This window comes from Somniosus microcephalus, chromosome 3 (genome assembly GCF_052327205.1).
Source record: "Somniosus microcephalus isolate GS21.2 chromosome 3, FLI_Smic_1.0, whole genome shotgun sequence".
NCBI classification, from domain to species: Eukaryota; Metazoa; Chordata; class Chondrichthyes; order Squaliformes; family Somniosidae; genus Somniosus; species Somniosus microcephalus.
In genome coordinates, this window is record NC_140989.1 from 26,112,507 (window position 1) to 26,140,249 (window position 27,743).

Below are 27,743 nucleotides of genomic sequence, written 5' to 3' on the forward strand. Positions count from 1 at the left end.
CCCCTAGAGTCCAACAATCTATCTTTCTCAGCCTTGAATATATTCAAAGACTCAGCATTCACAGCCCTTTGGGGTAGAGAATTCCAAAGATTCACAATCCTCTGAGTGAAGTAATTCCTCCTCATCTCAGTCTTAAATGGCCGACCCCTTATCCTGAGACTATGACCCCTAGTTCTAGACTCTCCAGCCAGGGGAAAACATCCTCTCAGCATCTACCCTGTCAATCCCCCTCAGAATCTTTATAAGTTTCAATGAGATCACCTCTCATTCTTCTAAACTCCAGAGAGTATAGGCCCAATCTACTCAATCTCTCCTCATAAAACAACCCTCTCATCCCAGGGATCAATCTAGTGAACCTTCGTTGCACTGCGGTCTCACCAGAGCCCTGTACAATTGTAGTAAGACTTGCTTACTCTTGTACTCCAACCCCCTTGCAATAAAGGCCAATGTGCCATTTGTCTTCCTAATTTCTTGCTGTACCTGTATGCTAACTCTTTGTGTTTCCTGTACAAGGACACCTAAATCTCTCTGAACACCAACATTTAATAGTTTCTCACCATTTAAAAAATGTTCTGATTTTCTATTCTTCCTACCAAAGTGAATAACATCACATTGCCCCACATTATACTCCATCTGCCACTTTACTGTCCACTCACTTAACCTGTCTACATCCCTTTGCAGGCTTTTTGTGTCCTCCTTACAGCTTACTGTCCTACTAGCTTTGTATGATCAGCAAACTTGGATACATTGCACTCGGTCCCTTCATCTAAGTCATTACTGTAATATAGATTGTAAATAACTGAGGCCCAAGCACGGATCCTTGTGACACCCCACTAGTTACAACCTGCCAATAGAAAAATGACCCATTTATGCCTACCCTCTGTTTTCTGTCCGTTAACCAATCCTCTATCCGTGCTAATATAGTACCCCCAACCCCACGAGCCCTTATCGAATGCCTTTTGGACATCCAAATATACTACATCCACTGGTTCCCCTTCATCTAAACTGCTAGTTACATCCTCAAAAAACTCTACTAAATTTGTTAAACACGATTTCCCTTTCATAAAACCATGTTGACTGCTGAATCATATTATGATTTTCTAAATGCCCTGTTACCATTTCCTTAATAATGGATTCCAGCATTTTCCCGACAACTGGTGTCAGGCTAACTGTCCTGTAGTTCCCTGTTTTCTCTCTCCCTCCTTTCTTGAATAGCGGGGTTACATTTGCTACCTTCCAATCCGCTAGGACCGTTCTAGAATCTAGGGAATTTTGGAAGATCACAACCAATGCATCCACTATCTCTGCAGCCACCTCTTTTAGGATGTAAGCCATCAGGTCCAGGGGATTTGTCGGCTTTTAGTCCCATTAGTTTCTCAAGCCTCAGCCTTTGCTCTTGTCCAACAGTTATGAGATTCTTGCTGCCTGTGTGGATGAGGGCAAAGTCTGCGGGGTGCATGAGCAAACTGACCACGGCACCGTGGTACAAGAGGCCATTCAAGTGAGGGGAGTGAAAAGAAATGTTGTAGTGGTAGGGAACAGTACAGTCAGGGGCATCTTATCAAAATCACTTGTTTTTGTAATAACATTACCCAAACAATATTCTATCAACTTAAACTATTTAATCAAGTCACTGTTTTTCTGTAAAAAGTGAAGAGGCACCTGCCAGGGGAAGATTTTGAAATGGATTTATCACAGGCATCATAATGTTAATGGAAGAGGAATATGATACAAGTCTTTAGACTGCTGATGCGTGGTTAATATAGATGTAAGAAGGCTATCTGACTTAACTGTGAGCTCGTTTCTCCAGAGTAGTGGATATGTAGAACAGACTATTAGCAAAAGCAGTCAGTAATGTGTTAGTTATTTTCTTGAAGGAATTAATTAAGAACTTTGTTAGGCTTAAGACTAAGCATAAAGATAACAATATCCCATGGAATTTTCCCGTTGCCGAGCGTGCGGTGGTGACTTGACAGATCTGGAGGAGCCCTCCAGTATGCACTAGCCAGGGTCTCCAGAATCATCGTCGTCTGCGTTCTGCACAACATAGCGCAGCAGCAAAGATTGGAGCTACAGGAAGAACATGGTACACAGCCTCTTCAGATGAGGAAGATGAGGAGGAGAAGGAGGAACCTGAGGTGCGGATGGCACCAACAGCAGCATTCATTGTTGCCCAGGAGGGCCTCATCATGGCCAGATTTACTTAACTTGCTCCAATGCAGCCACATGGCTGCCACATGCTGTACTAAGTTCCCCCTTCAACAACAGCATAGAGCATCCCTACAATGACCAAGCCATTCCTCTCAACCAAAGCCCCATTGCTCGAGGTTAATTAATGTCTCATCATTCACTCCAAGTGACAACGCCATTTCTGAGGTAGCAGGCAAAAATGGACAAGGCCCAAAGGTGGTACAAAGAAAAACATTTGTGTGCTTCATCAAAATAATTGAAACTTACCACTAACATTTTTGATACACCCACTTTTGTGTCTTTTTTCTTTTCTGAGTGCTTCTACGAGGTGCAACCCCTGTGGCTTCAGCAGAGGTAGTTTCAGGCTGCTCACTTCCCTGCTGCGACTGCTTCAGACACTTTTGGCAGACATCCTTTGGGTTTTGGAGTCTGTGAAGGCCCCGCCAAAGTCTGCTCCTCCTGCAACTGTGTAGGGGCAGACTCGGCCATCGGGATCCAAGGAAGCATGTGGGGCTCTGACTGAGGGGGAGGCAACAGGGAAGAAGTGGGAGCGCTTTGAGAAGAGCCCACCCGTCCATGTCCCCTCTTACCATCATCCCTCTCATGAGCCACCCGCACTTCCCTGCTAGCAAGGAGCTGGCAAGCACCTTGTTGCACAGCAGTGGGATGATGAAAGCCCAAGTCTACGTTTACATCCCTCCTTGAGAGGAGGTCTATGAGCCTCTGCCCTCCATAGATAGCATCTGCTCACATGAGTGGCGCATTTGTTGCTCCATGCAGGTGGCCATCCTTTGCTTGGAAGAGCATGTCGTCGCCATTGCCTGCGACATGGTGGTGCTCATGTTGGAGATGGACTTCGCCATTCTCTGAACACTAGCAGACATCGCAGCTAAAAAAGATGCCAGAGCCTCATGCATTTGTTGCTACCCCTCCAAGATCACCCTCTTTCTCGATGGCCCCGGAGGGTCAGCATCTGAATGCAGCTCAGCAGAGCTTGGAGCATCCTGCGGTCTCCGTCGAGGAGTCTCCACTGCTGTCCCTGTCAACACCACCTGCTCTTGCTCACTTGTGAATTGTGAGACACCAGGTGATAACTCTACACTATGGTGCAAAGAACCCACTGAGGTGTGCATATCTGCGTTGGTGCTGGCTGTGCTGTGCTGGCTGCTGATGCGGCATCATCAGAGGCTGGAGGTTCCTCTGAGGAGTTGTCTTCTTCCTCGAGCTGGACAGTGATGGGGAGCAGTTGATGGACCTGTGGGAGAGTAAAGAGATGAATTAGAAGTGTTATAATAAGAATGGGTAATGTTGCCATTATGCACATGATGACATTTCACTGGCTGCTGACATCAGTCACCATATGAGTGACTATTGTATGCCATGTGGCTTTATTGAGATGTAATTCTGTCACCAGGTTGCTGGGATGACCCCCTCTCTGCGTCTTCCACCGGCAGTCTCTCTCTCTCTCTCTCTCTCTCTCTCGAGCTCTCCAGAGACCCCTCCTCTGCTGCTGTTAGATGTGCGAAGACTGGAATGCCACCTCTGATTCTCTCCCTCTCTCTGTTGTTCTAGGCTCTTTTCTCCTGCAAGGAGGGAAAGAAGAGAAGTTTGAATGAGAGTGATGGAACAAGTGTAAGGAATCATGGGTTACATCCAGTATCCCCTCTACCTCCTCCTTTACTATGTCTATAGCAGCATCTTCTTCCTTGGTGAAGACAGATGCAAAGTACTCATTTAATACCTCAGCCATGCCCTCTGCCTCCATGCGTAGGTCTCCTTTTTGGTCTCTAATCGGCCCCACCCCTCCTCTTACTACCCGTTTACTATTTATATGCCTATAGAAGATTTTTGGATTACCTTTTATGTTAGCTGCTATTCTATTCTCATACCCTCTCTTTGCCCCTCTTATTTTCTTTTTCACTTCTCCTCTGAACTTTCTATATTTAGCCTGATTCTCAGATGTATTCTCGACCTGATATCTGTCATACGCGCTCTTTTTACGCTTCATCTTACTGTCTATCTCTTTCGTCATCCAGGGAGCTCTGACTTTAGTTGGAATACCTATCCCCCTAGTGGGAATGTACCTCGACTGTACCCGAACTATTTCCTCTTTAAAGGCAGCACATTGTTCCACTACAGTTGATGTGCCATCGATAACTCAAAGACAAGGAGTTTAAAGGATTCAACTAAAGGCTTTTAATCACTAAGAACATTGCAGGTCTTTACACATCGGGTTCGTCTGATAGAATGACTCATACAGCTCTTGAGACCTTTATATGACAAAAGACAGGGGCGTAGCCAATACACACAATAGGAAAAAGGGTGCGGTACACACAATACAAAGCAGTTAAAACACAGGGGCTGATGAAGGCATATATTTCATCACATTCACCCCTTCGACAGATTTAGTCTGTCCGGGGGTGTGATAGTCCTTCCTGAACGTCGCAACAGTACCTCGGGTTCCGACCGGGAGTCCGTGGTGCCCTCCTGGGCATACCCATGTGTTGGGGGTGTTGCAGGTACTTCTGGGGGTGGTGAGCCTGGGGATGGTGGAGGTTCTTCTGGGGGTGGTGGTGATGGGTCGTCGTCGCTTCCTGCCGAGGCGAGGTCCTTTATGGACACGGTGTCCTCACGCCCGTCGGCGTGCTTGACGTACGCGTACTGTGGGTTTGCGTGGAGTAGGTGTACTGCCTCCACGAGTGGATCCGTTTTGTGGCCCCTCACATGCTTTCGTAATAGGACTGTCCCTGGGGTGGAGAGCCACGAGGGTAGGGACACTCCTGAGGTTGATTTGCGGGGAAAAACAAACATCTTCTCGTGAGGAGTGGCGTTAGTAGCAGTACACAGTAGCGACCTTATCGAGTGGAGTACGTCTGGGAGGACCTCTTGCCAGCGGGAGGTGGGGAGGCCTTTAGACCTTAGTGCTAAGGTGACCGCCTTCCACACTGTCGCGTTCTCCCTCTCCACTTGCCCATTACCCCGGGGGTTATAACTAGTGGTCCGACTCGTGGCTATCCCCTTCGACAGCAGGTATTGGCGCAGTTCGTCGCTCATGAACGACGCCCCCCTGTCAGTGTGGATGTAGTTAGGCATGCCGAACGTGCAAAACAGGTTGCCGAGGCACTTGATGACCGTGGCACTGGTCATGTCTGGGCAGGGGTAGGTGAATGGGAAGCGGGAGTACTCGTCCACAATGTTGAGAAAGTACACATTGCGGTCGGTGGAGGGGAGTGGTCCCTTGAAATCTAAGCTCAGGCGCTCGAATGGCCGTGTAGCTTTGATCAGGTGGGCTCGGTCGGGCCTGAAAAAACAGGGCTTGCATTCCGCACAGGTGCAGCAGTCCCTGGTCATAGACCGGACCTCCTCGATGGAATAGGGCAGGTTACGGGATTTTATAAAGTGGAATAGCCGGGTGACCCCCGGGTGGCAGAGGCCATTGTGGAGGCCCTGTAGCCTGTCCCCCTGGATGGTGGCACACATCCCTCGTGATAGGGCGTCGGGGGATTCGTTGAGGGCCCCCGGCCTATATATTATGTCGTACTCAAACGTGGAGAGTTCGATCCGCCACCTGAGAATTTTGTCGTTCTTGATCTTCCCCCTCTGTTTGTTGTTAAACATGAAGGCTACCGACCGCTGGTCGGTAAGCAGGGTGAAGCGTTTGCCGGCTAGGTAGTGCCTCCAGTGCCGCACTGCCTCCACTATGGCCTGGGCCTCCTTCTCTACCGAGGAGTGCCTGATCTCGGGCCCTTGGAGGGTTCTTGAGAAAAAAGCTACGGGCCGCCCATCCTGGTTGAGGGTGGCTGCTAAAGCGAAGTCGGACACATCGCTTTCGACCTGGAAAGGGATGTTTTCGTCCACTGCCCGCAGCGCAGCCTTCTCAATGTCGTGTTTAATGCTGTTGAAGGCGGCGTGGGCCTCGGCCGTGAGCGGGAAGGACGTTGATTTCAGGAGGGGACGGGCCTTGTCAGAATAATTGGGGACCCATTGGGCGGAATAGGAGAAGAACCCCAGGCACCTTTTCAGGGCCTTGGGAGTGTTTGGTAGGGGTAGCTCCCGCAGGGGGCGCAATCGGTCGGGGTCCGGACCGATTTCCCCGTTTTCCACCACGCAGCCCAGGATATAGAGGCGCGTGGTGCTAAAGACACACTTATCCTCGTTGTAGGTGAGATTGAGTCTGAGGGCGGTTTTCAGAAATCTCGCGAGGTTCGAGTCGTGGTCTTGCTGGTCGTGGCCGCAGATGGTGACGTTGTCTAGGTATGGGTAGGTGGCTGTTAACTGGTTCTCATCGACCATGCGGTCCATCTCCCGCTGGAAGACCGAGACCCCGTTCGTTACCCCAAAGGGGACTCTGAGGAAGTGGTAGAGGCGTCCGTTCGCCTCGAAGGCGGTGTATGGACGGTCCTCCGGCCTAATGGGGAGCTGGTGGTATGCTGATTTTAGGTCAATGGTGGAAAACACCCGGTATTGCGCGATTTGGTTAACCATATCCGCTATGCGGGGCAGAGGGTAGGCGGCTAGCTGGGTGTATAGATTAACCGTCTGGCTATAATCTATCACCATCCGCTTCTTTTCACTACCCTTAACTACTACTACCTGGGCGCACCACGGACTGGTACTGCATTCGATGATACCCTCCCGCTTGAGTCTTTCTACTTCCGACGCAATGAACCGTCTATCCTCCCAGCTGTACCGCCTACTCTTGGTCGCTATGGGTCGACAGTTGGGTGTGAGGTTGGCGAACAGAGAGGGCGGCTTGACCTTCAGGGTAGCCAGACCGCACACTGTGAGGGGCGGCTGGGACCCACCGTAGGTAAGCGTGATACTTTGGTGGTGGCACTGGAAGTCCAGACCCAAGATCACGCTCACACAGAGATCTGGCATTATCAATAGTTTAAAATCTCTGTAGTCAGTGCCTTTTACCGACAACATAACCGCGCAGAAACCTGTAATTTTTGAGGTATGAGTCTTATCAGCCATGGCGATTTTGCCCTGTGTGGGGACTATCGTTAGTGCAAGTCGTTTTACCAGGCTAGGATGAATAAAGCTTTCAGTGCTCCCGCAGTCAATCAAACATTTAACCTTGTTCCCGTTTACCTCTATGTCCATCATCGATTTAGACAACGGATGCGGCCTGGATTGATCCACTGTGATCGAGGCCACCAGTGGGTCCTGGAGGTCCATGTAGTCGGGGCAAGATGGTGGATTCCATGAGGGTGGACAAGATGGCGTCCAAGATGGCCGCTCCCACGGCGCGCACGCGGCGGTGGTGGAGTTGGAGGCGGGGTTCCCTCTGCAGACTTTGCTGAAATGTCCTTTCTTCCCGCATTTAAAACAGGTGGTGCCCTTCGTTGGGCACAGATGCCTGGAGTGTTTGTCCTGGCCGCAGAAGTAGCATTTCGGGCCCCGATGCATCGCGGCAGTAGTGGGGCTCCTGGGTGGGGGCTGGGGCTCCGATGGTGCTGGGCTGGCCTGAGACCTGGGAGGTGAAGATGGCTTCCAAGATGGCGGCCCCCACGAGGCGGAGTGGGCCACGTGGCCTGAGGAACAGGATTCAGAGTTCCTCTGGGCCATATCCAGCGATCGCGCTATACCCATAGCCTGTTTTAAGTCCAGTCCCTCCTTTTCAAACAGTTTCTGCCGAATGTAATTTGAACTGAGGCCCGCAATAAAGGAGTCTCGGATCAGCTCCTCCGTGTACACGATGGCAGACACGGCCTTACAGTTACAGTCTCTGCCCAGTACTTTTAGGCTTAGCATAAAGTCCTCTAGTGACTCACCATGCCGCTGCGTGCGAGTAGTCAGAAGATGCCTGGCGTACACCTCGTTTATTGGCCGCACGTAGTGGGCCTTCAGAATGGTGCAGGCATCCCCGTAACTGGTGGCGTCTTGGATGAGAGGGGAGACCCGATGGCTCACCCAGTTTCGCAGGATTCCCAGTTTCACGTCTCCGGTGGCGGTTGCGGCTGCTATGGCGGTGGATGAGTTTGCAATGAAAAATTCGAAGCATTGGAACCAGTGTCCGAACTGTGTGGCTGCGTCTGAGGCATGGGGGTCCAGATCCAAGCGCTCTGGTTTCAGGAGTCGATCCATCTTGGTGTTTTAGTGATTAAAATTGATGTGCCATCGATAACTCAAAGACAAGGAGTTTAAAGGATTCAACTAAAGGCTTTTAATCACTAAGAACATTGCAGGTCTTTACACATCGGGTTCGTCTGATAGAATGACTCATACAGCTCTTGAGACCTTTATATAACAAAAGACAGGGGCGTAGCCAATACAGACAATAGGAAAAAGGGTGCGGTACACACAATACAAAGCAGGTAAAACACAGGGGCTGATGAAGGCATATATTTCATCACAACAGTTTTACCTGCCAATCTTTGATTCCAATTTACCCAGGCCAGATCCATTCTCATCCCACTGAAATTTGCCTTCCTCCATTTAAGTATTTTTACTCTAGATTGCTCCCTGTCCTTTTCCATAGCTAATCTAAACCTTATGATACTATGATCACTGTTCCCTAAATGTTCACCTACTTGCTCCACTTGACCTACCTTATTCCCCAGAACCAGATCCAGCAATGCCTCCTTCCTCGTTGTGCCAGAAACATACTGATCAAGAAAATTCTCCTGAACACACTTCAGAAATTCTTCCCCCTCCTGTTTGACAAACCTATTGGAGTTCTTTGAGGATGTAACTAGTGGAGTAGACAAAGGGGAACCGGTAGATGTGGTGTATCTGGATTTTCAGAAGGCCTTCGATAAGGTCCCACATAAGAGGTTGGTGAACAAAATTAGGGCACATGGAATTGGGGGTAATATACTAGCATGGATTGAGAATTGGTTAACAGACAGAAAACAAAGAGTAGGGATAAACGGGTCTTTTTCAGGATGGCAGGCTGTGACTAGAAGAGATCACAAAGTCTCTGTTTGAAGAATGGACTCAGTCGAGAATATTTTGTGGACTTTATGGGATTTTTCTGAGGGTATTTTCCCTGTGATGGGATCGCCCTGTGCAGATACGTGAAAAACTGGTTTGTTAAAACTCCAGAGAACGCATGGCAGTTGGCTGTGACAAAAGAACTGTCAGTCATCCAGAATGTATGGGTTCGCCCGACAGTCCTGGAAAAAGGAAGGGGGCCATTGACGAGGGGGCTGAGGACCCTGAGGCACCCATTAAACTTGAATCTATTAGAAAGCCACTCTAATATGCAAAAGCACTTCTCACCCCCATCTCAGAAGAGAAGCAGAACAATGAACCCACTAGCCTCAGCCAACCGAAGAGGAGCCAGTTTTTCCCAACACAAAGACCGAGAGATGTCCCAGACTTAGAGCCATTAGTCCAATCACGGAATAATCATGGGTCTGATGATGACCCATCACTGGTTAAGCTTAGAAACAAAAGGATTTTAAAGATTGGCGGGAAAGATAAGGGTAGCAAGACTCCTATAAAGATAGATTCTTTTCCACCATTCTCGCTCTCTCTCTCTCTCGCTCAACCAAGATCGACCTAACAAGAAGAAGTACCAGAGGAAGAAGCCACTGAGCGGAGCGATCGAGACCGACTGTGTGTGGTGGTAAGCATGCTCTCGAGTATCCCAAGCCGGTAACCAGATATCCCAGGCGAGCTGGGTGAGGTGTCAGGGCTCAGGGTTTTTCTCAGAAGTTAATTTTTTGGGCTATTCTGGGGTGGGAGCTTCGTTCGGTTCAGCCAGGTGAAGGGGTTTGTGCGACTGGGTAATTCGTTGGTAGGGGTGGAGTTAGAGTCCACCATAGCAACAAGGGAATTACTGCATGTTATAGTCCCCAGTTGTGTACTGTATGTATGATGTTTGTAACCTGGATCTTATTCTCCACAGAGACAGTGATTTCATTTAGTAGTGCATGTTTTAGCCAGTGTATGTTAGACCACATAAATATAAGTGTGATTTTTTCACCGAAGCATTCCTGTCCGTGACTTATTCCATTTACACTCTGAATAATAATTCCCGGGTATAGAACTTTTGTAAGGTGGGGGCGATTCGAACCGTCCGTCTAGCAATTGGGCTAGGATCAAAACCGCTTATACTAGTGAGGCACCGCAAGGATCGTGCTTGGGCCCCAGCTATTCACAATCTATATCAATGATTTGGATGAGGGGACTAAATGTAACATTTCCAAATTTGCTGATGATACAAAGCTAGGTGTCAGTGTCAGTTGCGAAGAGGATGTGAAGAGGCTTCAAGGAGATCTCGACAGGCTCAGTGAGTGGGCGAGAACATGGCAGATGGAATATAATGTGAATATGTGTGAAGTTATCCACTTTGGTAGAAAAAACAGAAAGGCAGAGTATTTCCTAAATGGTGAAAGATTGGGGAAGGAATGCAGATGCTCAAAAGGACCTGGGTGTCCTTGTACATGAGTCACTGAAAGTGAATGTGCAGGTGCAGCAAGCCAGCTGCAAATGGTAAGAAGGCTGGCCTTCATTACAAGAGGATTTGAGTACAGGAGTAAAGAAGTCTTACTCCAATTATATATGGCTTTGGTGAGACCACACCTGGAGTACTGTGTACAATTTTGGTCTCCTTACCTAAGGAAGGATATACTTGCCATAGAGGGAGTGCAACGAAGGTTCACGAGATTGATTCCTGGGATGGCGGGACTGTCGTATGAGAAGAGATTGAGTAAACTAGGCCTGTATTCTCTTGAATTCAGAAGAATGAGAGGGGATCTCATTGAAGCATACAAAATTATTACAGGGCTTGATAGGATGGATGCTGGAAGAATGTTTCCCTTAGCTGGGGAGTCTAGAACCAGGGGCCATAGCCTCAAGATAAATCAAGGTGAATCTTTGGAATTCTCTACCCCAGAGGGCTATGGAGGCTCTGTCATTGGGTATATTCAAAACAGAAGTCGATAGATTTCTGACTAGTAAGGGCATCAGGGATATGGCAATAGGGCCGGTAAATGAGGTTGAGGCAGAAGATCAGCCATGATCTCATTGAATGGCGGAGCAGGCTCGAAGGGCCGAATGGCCTCCTCCTGCTCCTATTTCTTATGTTCTCCCTGCCCTTTACACTATTACTATCCCAGTCTATATTAGGATAGTTGAAGTCCCCCATTATCACTACTCTATAGTTCTTGCATCTTTCTGTAATTTCTCTGCAAATTTGCTCCTCCATATCTTTCCCACTATTTGGTGGCCTATAGAATACACCTAGTAGTGTAACGGCACCTCTATTATTTTTTAATTCGAGCCATATAGATTCTGTTCTTGACCCCTCCAGGACATCCTCTCTCTCCAGCACTGTAACATTCGCCTTAACCAATACTGCCACTCCACCTCCTATCTTTCCTGAACACCTTATATCCAGGAATATTTAATACCCAATCCTGCCCTTTTTTGAGCCAGGTCTCCATTATTGCCATGACATCATATTCCCATGTGGCTATTTGCACCTGCAGCTCACCAACTTTATTTACTATGCTTTGTGCGTTCATATACATACACTGTAAACCTATCTTAGACCATCCTGTGTTCTCTCTTAGTCTGACCCCACCTAATATCTTACTATTTCTTACTTTAGTGCTCTCTGCCTCTCCCAATCCTTTGAGCACTTTATTTCCCCCTTTCTAATGTTACATCCTGGTGCCCATCCCCCTGCCAACTTAGTTTAAACCCTCCCCAACAGCATTAGCAAACCTCCCCATGAGGATATTGCTACCGGCTCTGTTGAAGTGCAATCCATCTGGCCTGTACAGGTCCCACCGCCCCCAGAACTGGCCCCAATGCCCCAGGAATCTGAAGCCCTCCCTCCTGCACCATCTCTCCAGCCACGCATTCATCTGCGCTATCCTCCTATTTCTATACTCACTCGCGCATAGCAGCGGGAGTAATCCAGAGATTACTACCTTTGAGGTCCTGCTTTTTAATCTCTTTCCTAGCTCCCTAAAATCTGCTTGCAGGACCTAATCCCTCTTTCTACCTATGTCATTGGTACCAATATGAACCATGACCTCTGGCTGTTCACCCTCCCCCCTCAGAATGTTCTGTAGCCGCTCAGTGACATTCTTAACCCTGGCACCAGGGAGACAACATACCATTCTGGAGTCATGTCTGCAGCCGCAGAAACGCTTGTCTGCTCCCCTATCGAATCCCCGACCACTATTGCTTTCCCTGTCTTCCTCCTCCCTCCTTGTACAGTTGAGACACCCGTGGTGCCATGGACTTGGCTCTGGCTGTACTCCCCAGAGGAACCACCAGTACTCAAAACAGAATATTGGTTGGAGAGCGAGATGCACTCAGGGGATTCCTGCACTATGTGCCTGGTCCTCCTCTTCTGTCTGGCAGTCACCCATTCCCTCTCTGCCGGCGCACTCCTTAGTTGCGGGGTGATCACCTCCGGAAACGTGCTATCCACGTAGCTCTCGGCTTCGCGGATGCACCGCAGTGATGCCAGTTGCTGCTCAAGCTCCAATACCCGGAGAGTGTAAGATTTGCAAAATTTCTACATTTCCCCAAAGGTTATTATTAATAAAAGGGACCCTGCGTGGACATTTTAATCAAAAGGGGTACCCAAGATGGCGTCCGCGCCTCGTGGCAGAAAGCCTGAGAGATTTTAAAACTTGGACTCTGCGACGCAGGCAGCTTGTGGAGAAATCGAAACCAAAGCTGCAGTTTCTGTGAAGAGAGACTTTGCATTTTGAAAACCAGACAGGACTTTGAATTATGTATTAGATCAAATTGGAGACAAATCTAAACCCAGTTAGGCCTATAGTTAAGGCCATCAAGCAGTGTGCATAAATAATCGGCAACAGATTAAGGAAGCCATCGAGGCCGATCAAGGTGCATTCATAACAAAACAAGTCAATTATCGGGCCGGTAGATGCGACTACCGGCCATCTAAAAACAGTTAGTATAGATTGCTACCATTATTTTAAAATAGCCCGCCAAGATTAAGACAAAGAACTAACCTGATTTGGCACGCAGATTTAGGGTTTTCGAAAAGAGTATAATTGAAGGCCCCGGGTAGCAATCGAGGGTTGTTGTTGGGTGTGCTGTGGGCTGCTCTGCTCTTCTCTCTCTGGCCTCTCCTTGCTCCTCGCCCTCGTGGCTGCTGCTCTTCCCCCATCCCGCGCTTACCCCTGGCCTCTGCCCGTGCCTTTCCCCATTCCATCTGGGATCGCCCAGGCACTGCATCGGGCGGACACGGACAATCCAGGCCAGGCGAGGCGGGACGAGACGAGGCGAGGAGGCAGGGCAAGTTGAGGAGACGAATTGGGAAGACGACTGAAGACAAGCTTCGAATGTTCGGGCCTTCAGTCTCAGCTAACCTGTGACTATCTTCATGCAAACTCAAACTGTCGGCCGAGGAAGAGGAACCATCATCCCTGCAAGGTAAAAGTACCCAGAGACTTTAACTTTGGGGTACTCGAACCTGGACAATGCCCTTGCAGCACCCGGAGACCACGTGACGACGGCAGGCTCCAGAGAGCACCAAGAGCGAACCCTGAACCCCACCGCTGTTTTGAGTTCAGTAGACCCTTTTGAATGGTGAGCATAAATTCTGGCCCCTCATAGCTTAATCTAGTTAGGTATAGGGGGTGGGATAAGGATAAGGGGATTGTTAAGATAGTTGTTTTCCCTCGATGTGCCGTGTGTTCCCCATTCCCTGTATAAGTATAGTTATTTGTACTTCCCTGTAATTTTTATGCTGGTAACTCCTCGTAAGACTGTGTTAATTTTTCTGTTTAATAAAATCTTGAGTTTTGCTTACATCCAAACCACCTGTCTACTCAAGTCTTTTCTGTATCGCCGCCTGTACCTAAGTCCGGTGTCTAAAACCTAGGGGCATGGGAGCGATTCGAACCACTCATAAACAGTCAGAGGCATAACTGACTGGGCGTACACGCCAAACACCACCACCACACACACCACCCCCTACAAGATCAAGCTCCTACACACCACCTGCACACGTGGTTGTCCAGGACACGGGAAGCGTCCTGGAGTTCCAACATGGCACAGGATGTGCGTTCTGCTGAACCGAGCTGCCCTGCCATGTCAAATACATTGGGTGGCACAGAGAGTTTGTTTGCTGATAAGATTTCTATAATATGTCCCAGATGCTAATTCTCTTTTAATTTATGCTTTAAAACGTGTGAACCAATCCCTTTATTAGATGGGTTAGATGAAGAGGGGTGGGAGGAAGCTCATGTGGAGCATAAACACCACCATAGACCAGTTGGGCCAAATGGCCTGTTTCTGGGCTGTAATTTCTATGACCTATGCTGCAACTTTTCCATCCTTCCTATAATGGGAGCCCAAAACTGCACACAGCACTCCAACTGCGCTTGATTAAGGACTGGTACAAGTTCATCATTACCCACTGTTTTGAATGGTATGGGGATAAAATTCAACTTCGGCAGAGGCACAAAATGTGGACCAGCTGCCCGTTATACACCCCGCCTGACTTTCCTTTCTATTGAAGTCAATGGCCTTGATTTTCATTGAGCCGTGGAGGCGGGCTTTGAGGCGTGCAGGGGGTTAAAATCGCAAAAACTGGCGGGCAGGATCCGCCCCCCCCCCCCCCGCCTGGTTCCCGACTCCGAGCAATTTTAACTAAGTCGTGTCTGATGGTCCCGCATCCAACAGGCGGGACTGGTCATTAAGGCCTTTAACAACAACTAAATGGCCTCTATAATCCTATTTTGAAAGGCCCTTGCGAATTTAACCCTTTTCCCACGTGAAACACGCCTGGTGGGAAACACGAATGTGAAACCTGGCGGGAGCACAATTGGATTGCTGACTATCAACTGCAGGTCAACCATTAAAGAGGATATTTGATCAGCCATGATTTGCAGGTGGCAGGATTTAGTGGTCTCAGGTCTGGGACAACTTTTACAAGGCTTAACCACACCTGTGGAAGAATGGAGCCTCACACCCATCTCCAGTGTGACCTCCTGGGAAACCCCTCTCGCCACCTTCATTCAGCGCTTCCTCAATGGAGGCATATACCAGAAGCATGGGAGCCATTTATTTCCTTCCCATCTGGGCATTAGAGGAGCTCGAGCACCAGCCGTGGCAGCAGCAGAACCAGGAACAACAGCAGCATCAGCAACAGCAGCAGGAGCGCCAGGCTGCTGCTCACCCACCTGAAGCTGCACAGGCCAGAAGGGGCCAGCGCCTGGAAGCCCGTCGGTGCAGGAGATACCCCCAAACAGGGTCTACAGCTACCTCAACATGTCTGAGCAGCAGTGCCAAAGGCGGCTCCGACTTTCGCAAGAGGTAGTGACTGGTATCTGCGCAATGCTACAGCAAGACCTGCAGCACAGAGGAGCAGGTGGACAAGCATTACCAGTGGCCATCAAAGTCACCACCTCAATCAACTTTTTTGCCTCAGGCTCATTCCAGGGATCAGCAGCAGACATCAGCAGCATCTCCCAGGCGGCCACACACACTTGCATCACGCAGGTAACCGATGCCCTCTTTGCCCTTGCGCACAATCACATCCATTTCTCCAAGGATCGAGCAAGTGTCACAGCGCGAGCGGTTGGATTAGCTAATCTGGCAGGCTTTCCAAGGATGCAGGGCGTTGTTGACTGCACACGTGGCCCTTAGGGCACCCCATCGCAATCCAGGAATTTTTGTCAACCGCAAGGACTTCCACTCCCTCAACGTTCAGCTGGTGTGTGGCCACAAGGAGGAAATTTTGCATGTTTGTGCCACGTACCCTGGCAGTTGCCATGACTCTTTCATACTGCGCCAGTCTAGTGTGCCTCCGCTATTCAGTCTGCCAGACCAACTTAACGGATGGCTACTTGGAGACAAGGGCTATCCCCTGAGGACGTGGCTAATGACGCCGTTGAGGAGGCCAGCCAATGAAGCTGAGGAGCGCTACAACTCCAGCCACATTTCCACCAGATCCATTATCGAGCAAACCGTCGGCTTACATAGAAACATAGAAGATAGGAGCAGGTGTAGGCCATTCGTCCCCTCGAGCCTGCTCCGCCATTCAATGCAATCATGGCTGATCATCCAAATTCAGTACCCAGTCCCTGCTTTCTCCCCATACCCCTTGATCCCTTTAGCCTTAAGAAATATATCCAACTCCTTCTTGAATATATTTAATGTATTGGCCTCTACTGCCTTCTGTGGTAGAGAATTCCACAGGTTCACCACTCTCTGGGTGAAGAAATTCCTCCTCATTTCTGTCCTAAATGGCCTACCCCTTATCCTTAGACTGTGACCCCTGTTTCTGGACTCCCCGACCATCGGGAACATCCTTCCTGCATCTAGTCTGTCCAGTCCTTACCTTCAGCGACTGGTGCACAAGGACACCCAGGTCTCGTTGCACTTCCCTTTCTCCCAATCTATTGCCATTCAGATAATAATCTGCCTTCCTGTTTTTGCCACCAAAGTGGATAACCTCGCATTTATCCACGTTATATTGCATCTGCCATGCTTTTGCCCAATCACCCAACCTGTCCAAATCATCCTGGAGTTTCTCGGCTTCCTCCTCACAGCACACACGCCCACCCAGCTTTGTGTCGTCTGCAAATTTGGAGATATTACGTCTAGTTGCCTTGTCTAGATCATTAATATATACTGTGAATAGCTGGGGTCCAAGGACAGATCCCTGCGGTACCCCACTAGTCACTGCCTGCCACTCGGAAAAAGACCCGTTTATTCCAACTCTTTGCTTTCTGTCTGCCAACCAGTTCTCTATCCAAGTCAATACCTTGCCCCCAATCCCATGTGCCTTAACTTTACACGCTAATCTCTTATGCGGGACCTTATCAAAAGCCTTCTGAAAGTCCAAATACACCACATCCACTGGTTCTCCCTTATCCCCTACCAGTTACATCTTCAAAAAATTCCAGTAGATTAATCAAGCACGATTTACCTTTTGTAAATCCATGTTGACTTTGTCCGATCCTGTCACTGTTTTCCAAGTGCTCTGCTATTACATCTTTTATAACGGACTCTAGCATTTTCCCCACTACCGATGTCAGGCTTACCGGTCTGTAATTCCCTGTTTTCTCTCTACCACCTTTTTTGAATAGTGGGGTAACATTAGCTACCCTCCAATCCATGGATACTGTTCCAGATTCCATCGAATGCTGGAAGATGATCAGCAAAGCATCAACTATTTCTAGGGCCACTTCCTTAAGTACCCTAGGATGTAGATTATCAGGCCCTGGGGATTTATTGGCCTTCAATCCCATCAATTTCCCTAACACCATTTCCCTACAAATACTGATTTCTTTCTGTTCCTCCCTTTCATCAGAACCTATGTTCCCCGACATCCCTGGGAGGTTATTTGTGTCCTCCTTTTTGAAGACAGAACCAAAATATGTATTTAATTGGGCTGCCATTTCTTTGTTCCCCATTATAAATTCCCCTGATTCTGACTGCAAGGGACCTACGCTTGACTTCACCAATCTTTTTCTCTTCACATATCTATAAAAGCTTTTACAGTCAGTTTTTATGTTCCCTGCAAGCTTACCCTCATATTCTATTTTCCCTTTCTTAATTAATCCCTTTGTCCTCCTTTGTTGAATCCTAAACTGCTCCCAATCCTCAGGTTTACTGCTTTTTCTGGCCAATTTATATGTCCTCTCCTTGGATCTTATGTTATCCCTAATTTCCCTCGTTAGCCACGGTTGAGTCACCTTTTTTGTTTTATTTTTATGCCAAACTGGGATGAACAAATTCTGCAGTTCATCCATGCGGTCTTTGAATGTTTGCCATTGCCTATCCACCGTCAACCCTTTGAGTGACATTCCCCAATCAATCCTACCCAACTCGCGCCTCAGACCATCGTAGTTTCCTTTATTTAAATTTAGGACCCTAGTCTCTGAGTCGACTACTTCATTCTCCATCTTAATGAAGAATTCGATCATATTATGATTGCTCCGACCCAAGGGGCCTCGTACAACAAGATTGCTAATTAATCCTTTCTCGTTACATAATACCCAGTCTAAGATGGCCTGATCTCTGGCTGGTTCCTCGACATATTGGTCCAGGAAACCATCCCTTAAACACTCCAGGAATTCCTCCTCCACAGTATTGTTACTAATTTGGTTAGCCCAATCTATATGTAGATTAAAGTCACCCATGATGACTGCTGTGCCCTTATTGCACGCTTCTCTAATTTCCCTTTTAATGCCATCCCCAACCTCTGCATTACTGTTTGGAGGTCTATATACCACTCCCACTAACGTTTTCTGCCCCTTGGTATTTCTCAGTTCTACCCATACAGATTCCACATCATCAGAGCTAATATCCTTCCTTACAATTGTGTTAATCCCTTCTTTAACCAGCAATGCTACCCCACCTCCCTTTCCTTTTTGCCTATCTTTCCTGAATATTGAATACCCCTGGATGTTGAGTTCCCAGCCTTGGCCACCCTGGAGCCACGTTCCTGTAATCCCAATCAAATCATATTCGTTTACCTCTATTTGCGGAGCTAATTCATCCACCTTATTACGAATGCTCCTCGCATTAAGACACAAAGCCTTCAGGCTTGTTTTTTAACGCTCTTACACCTATTAGAATTATTATTTACTGTGGCCATGTTTGATTTAAACCGTTGATTTCTCTGACTGCCACCTTTGTTTTTCTCCTTCCTATCTTTTGCTTTTATCCTTGTTTCCATTTCATCTGTCCCCTTGCTCAGATTCCCAACCCCCTGCCATTTTAGTTTAAACCCTCCCCCAGAGCACTAGCAAACACTCCCCCTAGGACATTGGTCCCAGCCCTGCCCAGGTGCAAACCGTCCGGTTTAAAATGGTCCCACCTCCCCCAGAACCGGTTCCAATGTCCCAGGAATTTGAATCCCTCCCCCTTGCACCATTCCTCTAGCCACGTATTCATCTGAAATATCCTTCTATTTCTACTCTGACTAGCACGTGGCACTGGTAGCAATCCTGAGATTACTACCTTTGAGGTCCTATTTTTTAATTTACCTCCTAACTCCCTATATTCCGCTTTTAGGACCTCATCCCACTTTTTACCTATATCGTTGGTACCTATATGTACCACGACAACTGGCTGTTCACCCTCCCCTTCCAAGATGTTTACTGAAGATGCGCTTCAGATGCCTGGATAGATCAGGTGGAGCCCTATAGTACTCAGCAGCCAGGGTCTCCAGAATCATCGTGGTTTGCTGTGCACTTCACAACATGGCACAATGTCGTGGCTTGCAGATTCCTGAGGACCAAGTGGATCCTCACATATCCTCCTCAGATGAGGAGGAGGAGGAGGAGGAGGAGGAGTGCGAAAACGAACATCCTGCAGAGGCCCATCAACCAGCGGCAGCATTACGTGAGAACATTGCTGCCTGGGATGCAAGGAACGCACTCATCCTGGCCAGATTTGTTCAGCCTAATCAATCAAACACTTTTCCCTCGCTGCTTCTTACCAGAGCTTCGACAATGGCCAAGAACCAGAGGATTCCTAGCACTCTGACCACCATACTGACAGTTGCAAGTATTCCTAAGGCCTCAATGTGGAAGTCTCAATCGCGATGACAGACGCCACAACTACAACATTTGCCATCAGAATTTTTATGTTCAATAACGACATGATGGCATTTTTACAATAAACACAAAATTGCACCCAAGTGACTACCCTTGTGACTATTTGTGAAGAATTTTCCTCTTACGCATTTGATGTGGAGGCCCCTTGCTCACTTTCCTGCTGCTCCTGTCTCGACACCTTTGGCGGGCGTCCTCTGGGGTTGCGAGCCTGTGAGGGCTCGTCAACAGTCTGCTGCTCCTGCGGCTGTGCAGGGGTTGAGACATCTATCTCACTTGGGTGTGGACTCCGGTGGGGCTCTGACCGAGGACTCTGCAGTGGCATGGAAGTGTGAGCGCTTGGGAGGAGCCCCCCACTTCCTTGAGGTCTGCCACCAACCTCCCTCTCATGGGTCAGGTCCCCCTCAGCGCCTGCAAGTGGCTGGAGAGCACCTTGCTGCACATCAGGGGGGCCATGGGGACCCGTATCTGTAATGGCAGTCCTACTCAGAAGGACATCCATGAAGGTCTGGTTTCTCTGTTCAATAGATGCCCATCACTCCTCAAGAGATGTCATTCTATTCTGAACAATGACCATGTTTTCCATACCCTAGCGACTAAGCTCCTCCATGGCCGTAGCCATTCTCTCCTCTACCGTACCCATCCTCTCCTCTACCGTACCCATCCTCTCCTGTACAGTAGCCAGCCTTACCACGGAGGTAGCAATCCTTTCCACGGAGGTAGCCATCCTTTCCATGGTGATGCGTTCATGCGCCAATGACTCCACAAAGGCTCTGCTCATGTTCGCTATGGACTCCTCCATTCGCGCCACACTCGCAGCGACCCTAGAGACAAAACCTGCCAGAGACTCCTGCATCTGTGCCTGGAGTTCCATCACCTCTGACCTTATGGATGGACCCAGAGGCAGAGGGTCGACATGCTGCTGAGCCGAGCTGGCAGAGTCCTGCGCCCTCCGACTAGGACTCTCCACTGCTGTCCCTGTCTCCACAATCTGCTGATGCTCACTTGTGAGCTGTGATACACCAGGTGACAACACTATGTCCCAAAAGTCCCACCGAGGTGTGAGTATCTGCGCTGGTGCTGGGTGCGTTGAATTCTGCTGACGCTGCGCCCTCAGAGGTTGCAGCTTCCTCTGAGGAGTCTGGCTGCTTCTGGTGGTCCTGTGGGGGAGTAAAGGAAAGAGTCAGAGATGTGATGCAAAGGCTACATGCACATAGCTTTTTGCAGATGCTCATAAGTCCATCTGTTACAGCTTCACAATCATTATCAGTGACTCATGCAATGTCAAAGAGAGAGATGAGAAACTTTTCTGTCACCAGCTTGCTGTGTTGCACCCGTCTGTCCGTCCCCCACGCGCGAATCATCCTCTATTCCCATAATTGCCAGGACGGCCTCCTCCCAGGGGGTCAGGTGGGCTATTGAGGCTGTCCCTCCTCCTGTCCTGGCTCGCTCTCTTTTGTTGTGAGCTCTCTTTTCCTGCAATGAGGGAGACAAGTGGAGGTTGAGTGAGAATGAAGGAGTGAGTGTAGAGATTGCATAGCATAGATACTTAGAAGGAGACAAAGATGGAGTGAGGTTGCAAGACCAAGGGCCCTCCCTGTGTGTTGTCAGTTGTGTTCAAAGCATCAGAGTGATAGGGAGTGTGAGGGCTGCATGGTGGAATAGTTATGTGAATGTGAGCATAGAGAGAGGGAATGGGTAAGGGTGCATGGATGTCAGTGTCAAGTGGGATGTGGAGGAAGAGATTGCTAAAGCTGAGTGCTGGTGAGGAAAGGCAATGGGGATCAGATTGAGGGTGATGGGAAATTCATACTCACTTTTCCAGTGCGCTGAAGGTCATGAAATCTTTTCCTGCACTGTATCCAGGTTCTGCGGGTGACTCCCAAGGAGTTGAGCTCCTCAGCCACCTGCGTCCACACTGCCTTGGTCTGAGTGGGAGGCCTCTTCCTCCCTGATGAAGGGAAGAGCACCTCCCTGTTGACCCTAGCCCCATCAACTAATGCCTGCAGTGCCACCTCGTCAAAGCGAGGAGCTGATCTGGCCCTCCTGCTTGTCATATTTGCTGCAGCTCCCTCACACTGCACAGTCAAGAAGCTTGGCAGTCTGCAGAAGAAGCAAGGCTTGCTGTGGACCTTAAATGCAGCAGCAATGATGATGTCATCGGAGGGGACTTGCAGTCATGAAAAACCCATTTGCAAAGGCTTCCCACACGTTGGAAATCAATTGGCCACTTAAGTTAAAATTGCATCAATCTCCCACATCCATTTAGATTTGTGTGGGAAACACGAAATTTGGATAACACAACACCATCCCGCACCTGAGTTAAAATCCCCCCCAATGCCTCTAGATACAAAGCCAAGAATTCTCTTTGCCTCTTTTTAATGTTCTTATCTACTTAAGATCTCAAAACCTTGTTTGTTAGTTTTTTTTAAACCAGTTAAATGTGATTCCTTAATACATCCAGGTCAGTAAACAGTAATTCCACAAATATATTACAAAAAGGATACAGTGGAATTTCAACATTCACACACATTTTTTTCTTTATCTCTTAGGAGAGATTATATAGACTTAATTAATCTACCTTAGGTATTTCAACAGAACAGAAACTATTCTCAGAAGAAATAAAAAAGATTGAAACCAGGTTTTTGGTAAGCCTTGGGTACAACATTTTTCCATCATTATACGGTAGCGCAGTGCAGACATACTGCAGAATGGAAACATATTTCTCATTCTTTTCCACCTTAAACCAACTACTCACTGATACAACAGATGCTTCCTCCTAGTGCAAGCAAAACCTCTTTCCTTGTAAGGGTAAGAGCAGGCAGAATTTATTACCACAGCCTCATCATATTCCTTTGATGAATCAATGTTCCATTTTGTAAATGCCATATCAAATCCGAACACATCTGTAATAACAATTAGTGTTCCTTGCTACTGACTTACTGCTGCTTTCAGTGTACAATAACCTGATTCAACTTTGCATTCCTTAACTAATCCTTAGATAGTTATAAAGTGAAGTAGCGTTTCATATTTGATTAATCAACAAGTATTACCAGATTTTTTAGAGCTGCTTCCTGCTTTCAGAGTGTGACACTTCAGATCCTGCAAGGAGTCCTTGGCAATAATAATCTGAATGCTTCTGGCTTTCACTGGTGATGGTCCAACCAACACCAAGGAGTGTTCACATCACATGTGAAGAACCAAGTTTGTTTAAGTGGACATTTAATGGACTTATTACATAAGGAATACGGAGCAGAAAAAATTGTAATGACTACCAATTTGGTTTTACCAAAGTTATGACAATTTTGGCACAAAATTAAGCCAGGCCCTAAATCAACCATTATCAAATAGGGATAAAAGCATACGTTCAAGTTAATTATTGCAACTGAATCAATTACTTTAACCTGCTGTAACAACATAGATTTTTGAGTCATAATCAGTGGACTTTAGGTCACTGAAAACTGGCTCCAGTGCAGTACTGAGGGAGTGTCGCACCGTCGGACGTCTTTCGGATGAGACGTTAAACAGTCTGCTCTCTCAGATGGACGTAAAAGACCCCATGGCACTATTTCGAAGAAGGGCAGGGGAGTTCTCCCCAGTGTCTTGGCCAATATTTATCCCTCAACCAACATCACTAAAACAGGTGATCTGGTCGTTATCACATTGCTGTTTGTGGGACCTTGATGTGCACAAATTCACCACCGCGTTTCCTACATTATAACAGTGACGACACCTCAAAAAGTACTTAATTGGCTGTAAAGCACTTTGGGATGTCCTGAGGTCATGAAAGGCGCTATATAAATGCAAGTCTTTCTTTTCTTTCATAGACTTCAAAGGGTTGAAATAGCTAAAATACTGGCCCGGAATTCGCTGGACTGGCGATATTGGCAATGAATGCCATTTGTTAGACCGCTGTGCTCCCCCATCCACCAGTGGGCAAATTTACACCAAAATTTGCTGGAGAACTTATTTGAATTCTCCACAGCCAGCACAGAGGGGGCGTCAGAAACAGTGCAGCGAATGTCCAATACAGGTCCAAGGTGCCAGGGTTTGTGTCCGCTTTTGTAAATAGCCATTTAGGGAAGAGGGCTTTTAGGAATATTTAAGACGTATTACCCCCTAGACACACACACACCAAATATTACTATGTACCATGAATATTAACTCTTTCAGTGCTAAAAGAAAACTGTTACTGGAATTTCATCAAAGATACTCTAATGATACGCTATGTGGATTCAGTAGCTTCTCCTGCCGGCTAGTCTGTTAATTTTATAAATTAAAATGAGAAAAAGGTGAATAAACAATATTTGAAATTATTGTATTTTAAAAACAAAGTGCAAATTATGATCTCAAACTACACAGATAATTCATATAGATGTACTGAGGTCTGGTTCAAGGTACAGAAGTCCCAAATGATGAGCAAAGACATCTGGGCAGGACTTTAGTCTGGATTTCCAAGGTTTTCCAGAGATACTGGAGCAAGGGTGTATGGAAAATGGGATAAGGACCCATTACGTTAGATCCTCGCCCAGCAGCGCCTATATTTCCTAAGGAGGCTGAAGGGATGTAACCTGTCACCCCTGATCCTCTCTAACTTTTACCGCTGCACAATAGAGAGCATCCTGACGAACTGTATCACAGTATGGTATGGCAGCTGTAGCTACTATGACCGGAAAGCCCTGCAGCGGGTAGTCAAAACTGCCCAACGCATTACCGGCACCCGGCTACCGACCATAGAGCACATATACCAGAAACGCTGTTTACGGAGGTCACAGGCCATCATCAAAGACCCTACCCACCCCAGCCACAGTCTGTTCGCCCTCCTGCCATCTGGGAGACGCTACAGATGCATTTGCACCCGAACGACCAGATTTAGGAACAGCTTCTTTCCCAGGGCTGTCATCCTACTGAACTCCACAAATAAACTCTAAAGCCTGCACATCTGCCAATGCACTTTATTATGGTTATATTTATGTTAATGTATTACAAGCCAAATGAATGTTGAATGTTTAAATGTCTTAATCTAAATGTACACTCTCGGGAGCCGCAAGCCTACATTTCGTTGTACTGCACTTGTGCACTAACAATGACAATAAAGTTGATTATTATTATGTTTGCAGCCAACTTATTTTCTAGTGTCACCTCTGTCAGATGCCAAATGTGCCCACCCTCATTATTCCTCCACTGTCAAAGTAAGCAACTTTAGTCAGTTTTGTTCTATTCTTTATCTGGAAAGTATTCAATCTTTGCTCAAGATCTAATATTTGTGGGTTCTTTTACGGATTCTAGTTTTTGACGCTTTAATTCTTTCATCCATTTCGCTGACACATGTTCTGAATTGGTAGGCTTAATTCAGCTACAGATGGATCAGTGGTAAAGTCAATTTTAAGCTGCTAGCATTCCTTCAGAAACAACATGAGGTTGGTGCACTCTTTTAAAACCAACCCAACACATGAAGGAGAGAAACAGAAAAATAGGGGGAGTAGGCCATTCGGCCCTTCGAGCCTGCTCCGCCATTTCAATATGATCATGGCTGATCCTCTATCTCAATATCATATTCCCGCTCTCTCCCCATATCCCTTGATGCCTTTTGTGTCTAGAAATCTATCTATCTCCTTCTTAAATATATTTAGTAACTTAGCCTCCGCAGCCTTCTGTGGTGGAGAATTCCACAGGTTCACCACCCTCTGAGTGAAGAAATTTCTCCTCTACTCAATCCTAAATGTCCTACCCCGTATCCTGAGACTGTGACCCCCTCGTTCTAGACCCCCCAGCCAGGGAAAACATCCTCCCTACATCCAGTCTGTCTAGCCCTGTCGGAATTTTATACATTTCAATGAGATCCCCTCTCATTCTTCTAAACTCTAGTGAATACAGGCCTAGTTGACCCAATCTCTCCTCATACGACAGTCCTGCCATCCCAGGAATCAGTCTGGTGAACCTTCGCTGCACTTCCTCTATGGCAAGTATATCCTTTCTTAGGTAAGGAGACCAAAACTGCACACACTACTCCAGGTGTGGTCTCACCAAGGCCCTGTATAACTGTATCCTTTAGTGCCTCGGCAGGGATTCCATCTGCTCCTGAGGCCTTGTTGTTCTTCAGTTGTCGGATGGCCTTTTCAACCTCATGCCGGGCTGGGGTTGTGCTGAGATGGTGGCGGGTAGCATGCTGCGGGATGGAGTTGAGGACACTCGAGTCAAAGACAGATTCTCGGTTAAGGAGATCTTTGACGTGCTCCTTCCAGCGGGCACTGACTGCCTCTCTGTCCTTGATGAGTACCTCTCCGTTCTTGGCCTGCAGTGGGATAGGACCTTGGGTGCTTGAGCCGTAGATGGTCTTGACTGCGCTAAAGAATCCACGCACATCGTGGTTGTCGGCTAGCTGCTGCATCTCCTGCACTTTCTCTACCCACCATCTGTTCTTTAGGTTACGAATTTTTTGTTGGACCTCGGCCTTCAGGCGTCTGCACTACTGGTGCAAATTCATGAACTCATTTCTCTTATCTGGAAGGAGGAGAGCATGCCAGGGGATCTCAGAGACGCCGTAATTGTGACCATCTTCAAGAAAGGTGACAAGTCCGATTGCGGTAATTACAGAGGAGTTTCCCTGCTGTCTGCCACAGGGAAAGTCATCGCAAGAATCCTCCTCAATCGCCTTCTCCCAGTGGCCGAAGAGCTCCTCCCAGAGTCGCAATGTGGATTCCGCCCACTAAAGGGCACAATGGACATGATCTTCACCGCGCGTCAATTACAAGACAAATGCAGGGAACAGCACCAACCGCTGTACATGGCCTTCTTTGACCTCACAAAGGCCGACAGCACTGTCAACCGTGAGGGATTATGGCGTGTCCTCCTCAAATTCGGCTGCCCTCAAAAGTTTACAACGCTCTTCTCGATCTTCCTTGCTGCAATGCTCCATCTCACCCGCAGTAAGTTCCCCGCTGGAGTGGAGCTAATTTACAGAACAAATGGGAAACTATTCAATCTCCGTCGCCTCCAGTCCATATCCAAGGTTGTCCCATCCTCTGTCGTCGAATTACAGTACCCAGACGACGCTTGCATCTGCGCTCACTCGGAGGTCGAACTCCAAACCATCATCAACACCTTCACCAAAGCGTACGAGAGCATGGGCCTTACACTAAACATCCGTAAGACAAAGGTCCGCTACCAACCTGCCCCCGCCACACAGTACTGCCCCCCGCCGATTATCAAAATCCATGACAAGGCCTTGGAGAATGTGCACCACTTTCCATACCTCGGGAGCCTACTGTCAACAAGGGCAGACGTCGACGACGAAGTCCAACACCGCCTTCAGTGTGCCAGTGCAGCCTTCGGTCACCTGAGGAAGAGAGTGTTTCAAGACTAGGACCTCAAACCCAGCACTAAGCTCATGGTCCACAGAGCAGCAGTGATACCCGCCCTGCTGTATGCCTCAGAGACATGGACCATGTACAGCAGGCACCTCAAAGCACTGGAGAGGTACCACCAACGTTGCCTCCACAAGATCCTGCAAATCCATTGGCAGGATAGGCGCACCAATGTCCGTGTTCTCATTCAGGCCAACATCCCCAGCATCGAAGCTTTGACCACGCTCGATCAGCTCTGATGCACGGGTCACATCGTCCACATGCCCGATACGAGACTCCCAAAACAAGCGCTCTACTCGGAGCTCCGACACGGCAAGAGAGCCCCAGGTGGGCAGAGGAAATGCTTCAAGGACACCCTCAAAACCTCCTTGAAAAAGTGCAACATCCCCTCTGACACCTGGGAATCCCTGGCCCAAGACCGCACAAAGTGGAGGAGAAGCATCCAGGAAGGCGCCGAACACCCCGAGTCTCTTCGCTGGGAGCAAGCAGAAACCAAGCGCAAGCAGCGGAAGGCGCGCACGTCAACCCAAGCACCCCACCCACCCGCCCCTTCAACCACCGTCTGCCTCACCTGTGACAGAGACTGTAGGCCCCGCATTGGGCTCATCAGTCACCTGAGAACTCATTTTTAATGTGGAAGCAAGTCATCCTCGGTTCCGAGGGACTGCCT

The 27,743-nt window shown here is 48.1% G+C and overlaps 1 protein-coding gene across 2 annotated transcripts in view; it reads right to left on the bottom strand.

Moving 5' to 3' along the window:
• The window catches only part of wdr27 (WD repeat domain 27), a 608,079-nt gene that overhangs the window by 425,378 nt on the left and 154,958 nt on the right, over positions 1 to 27,743 (bottom strand). The window lies entirely within an intron of this gene.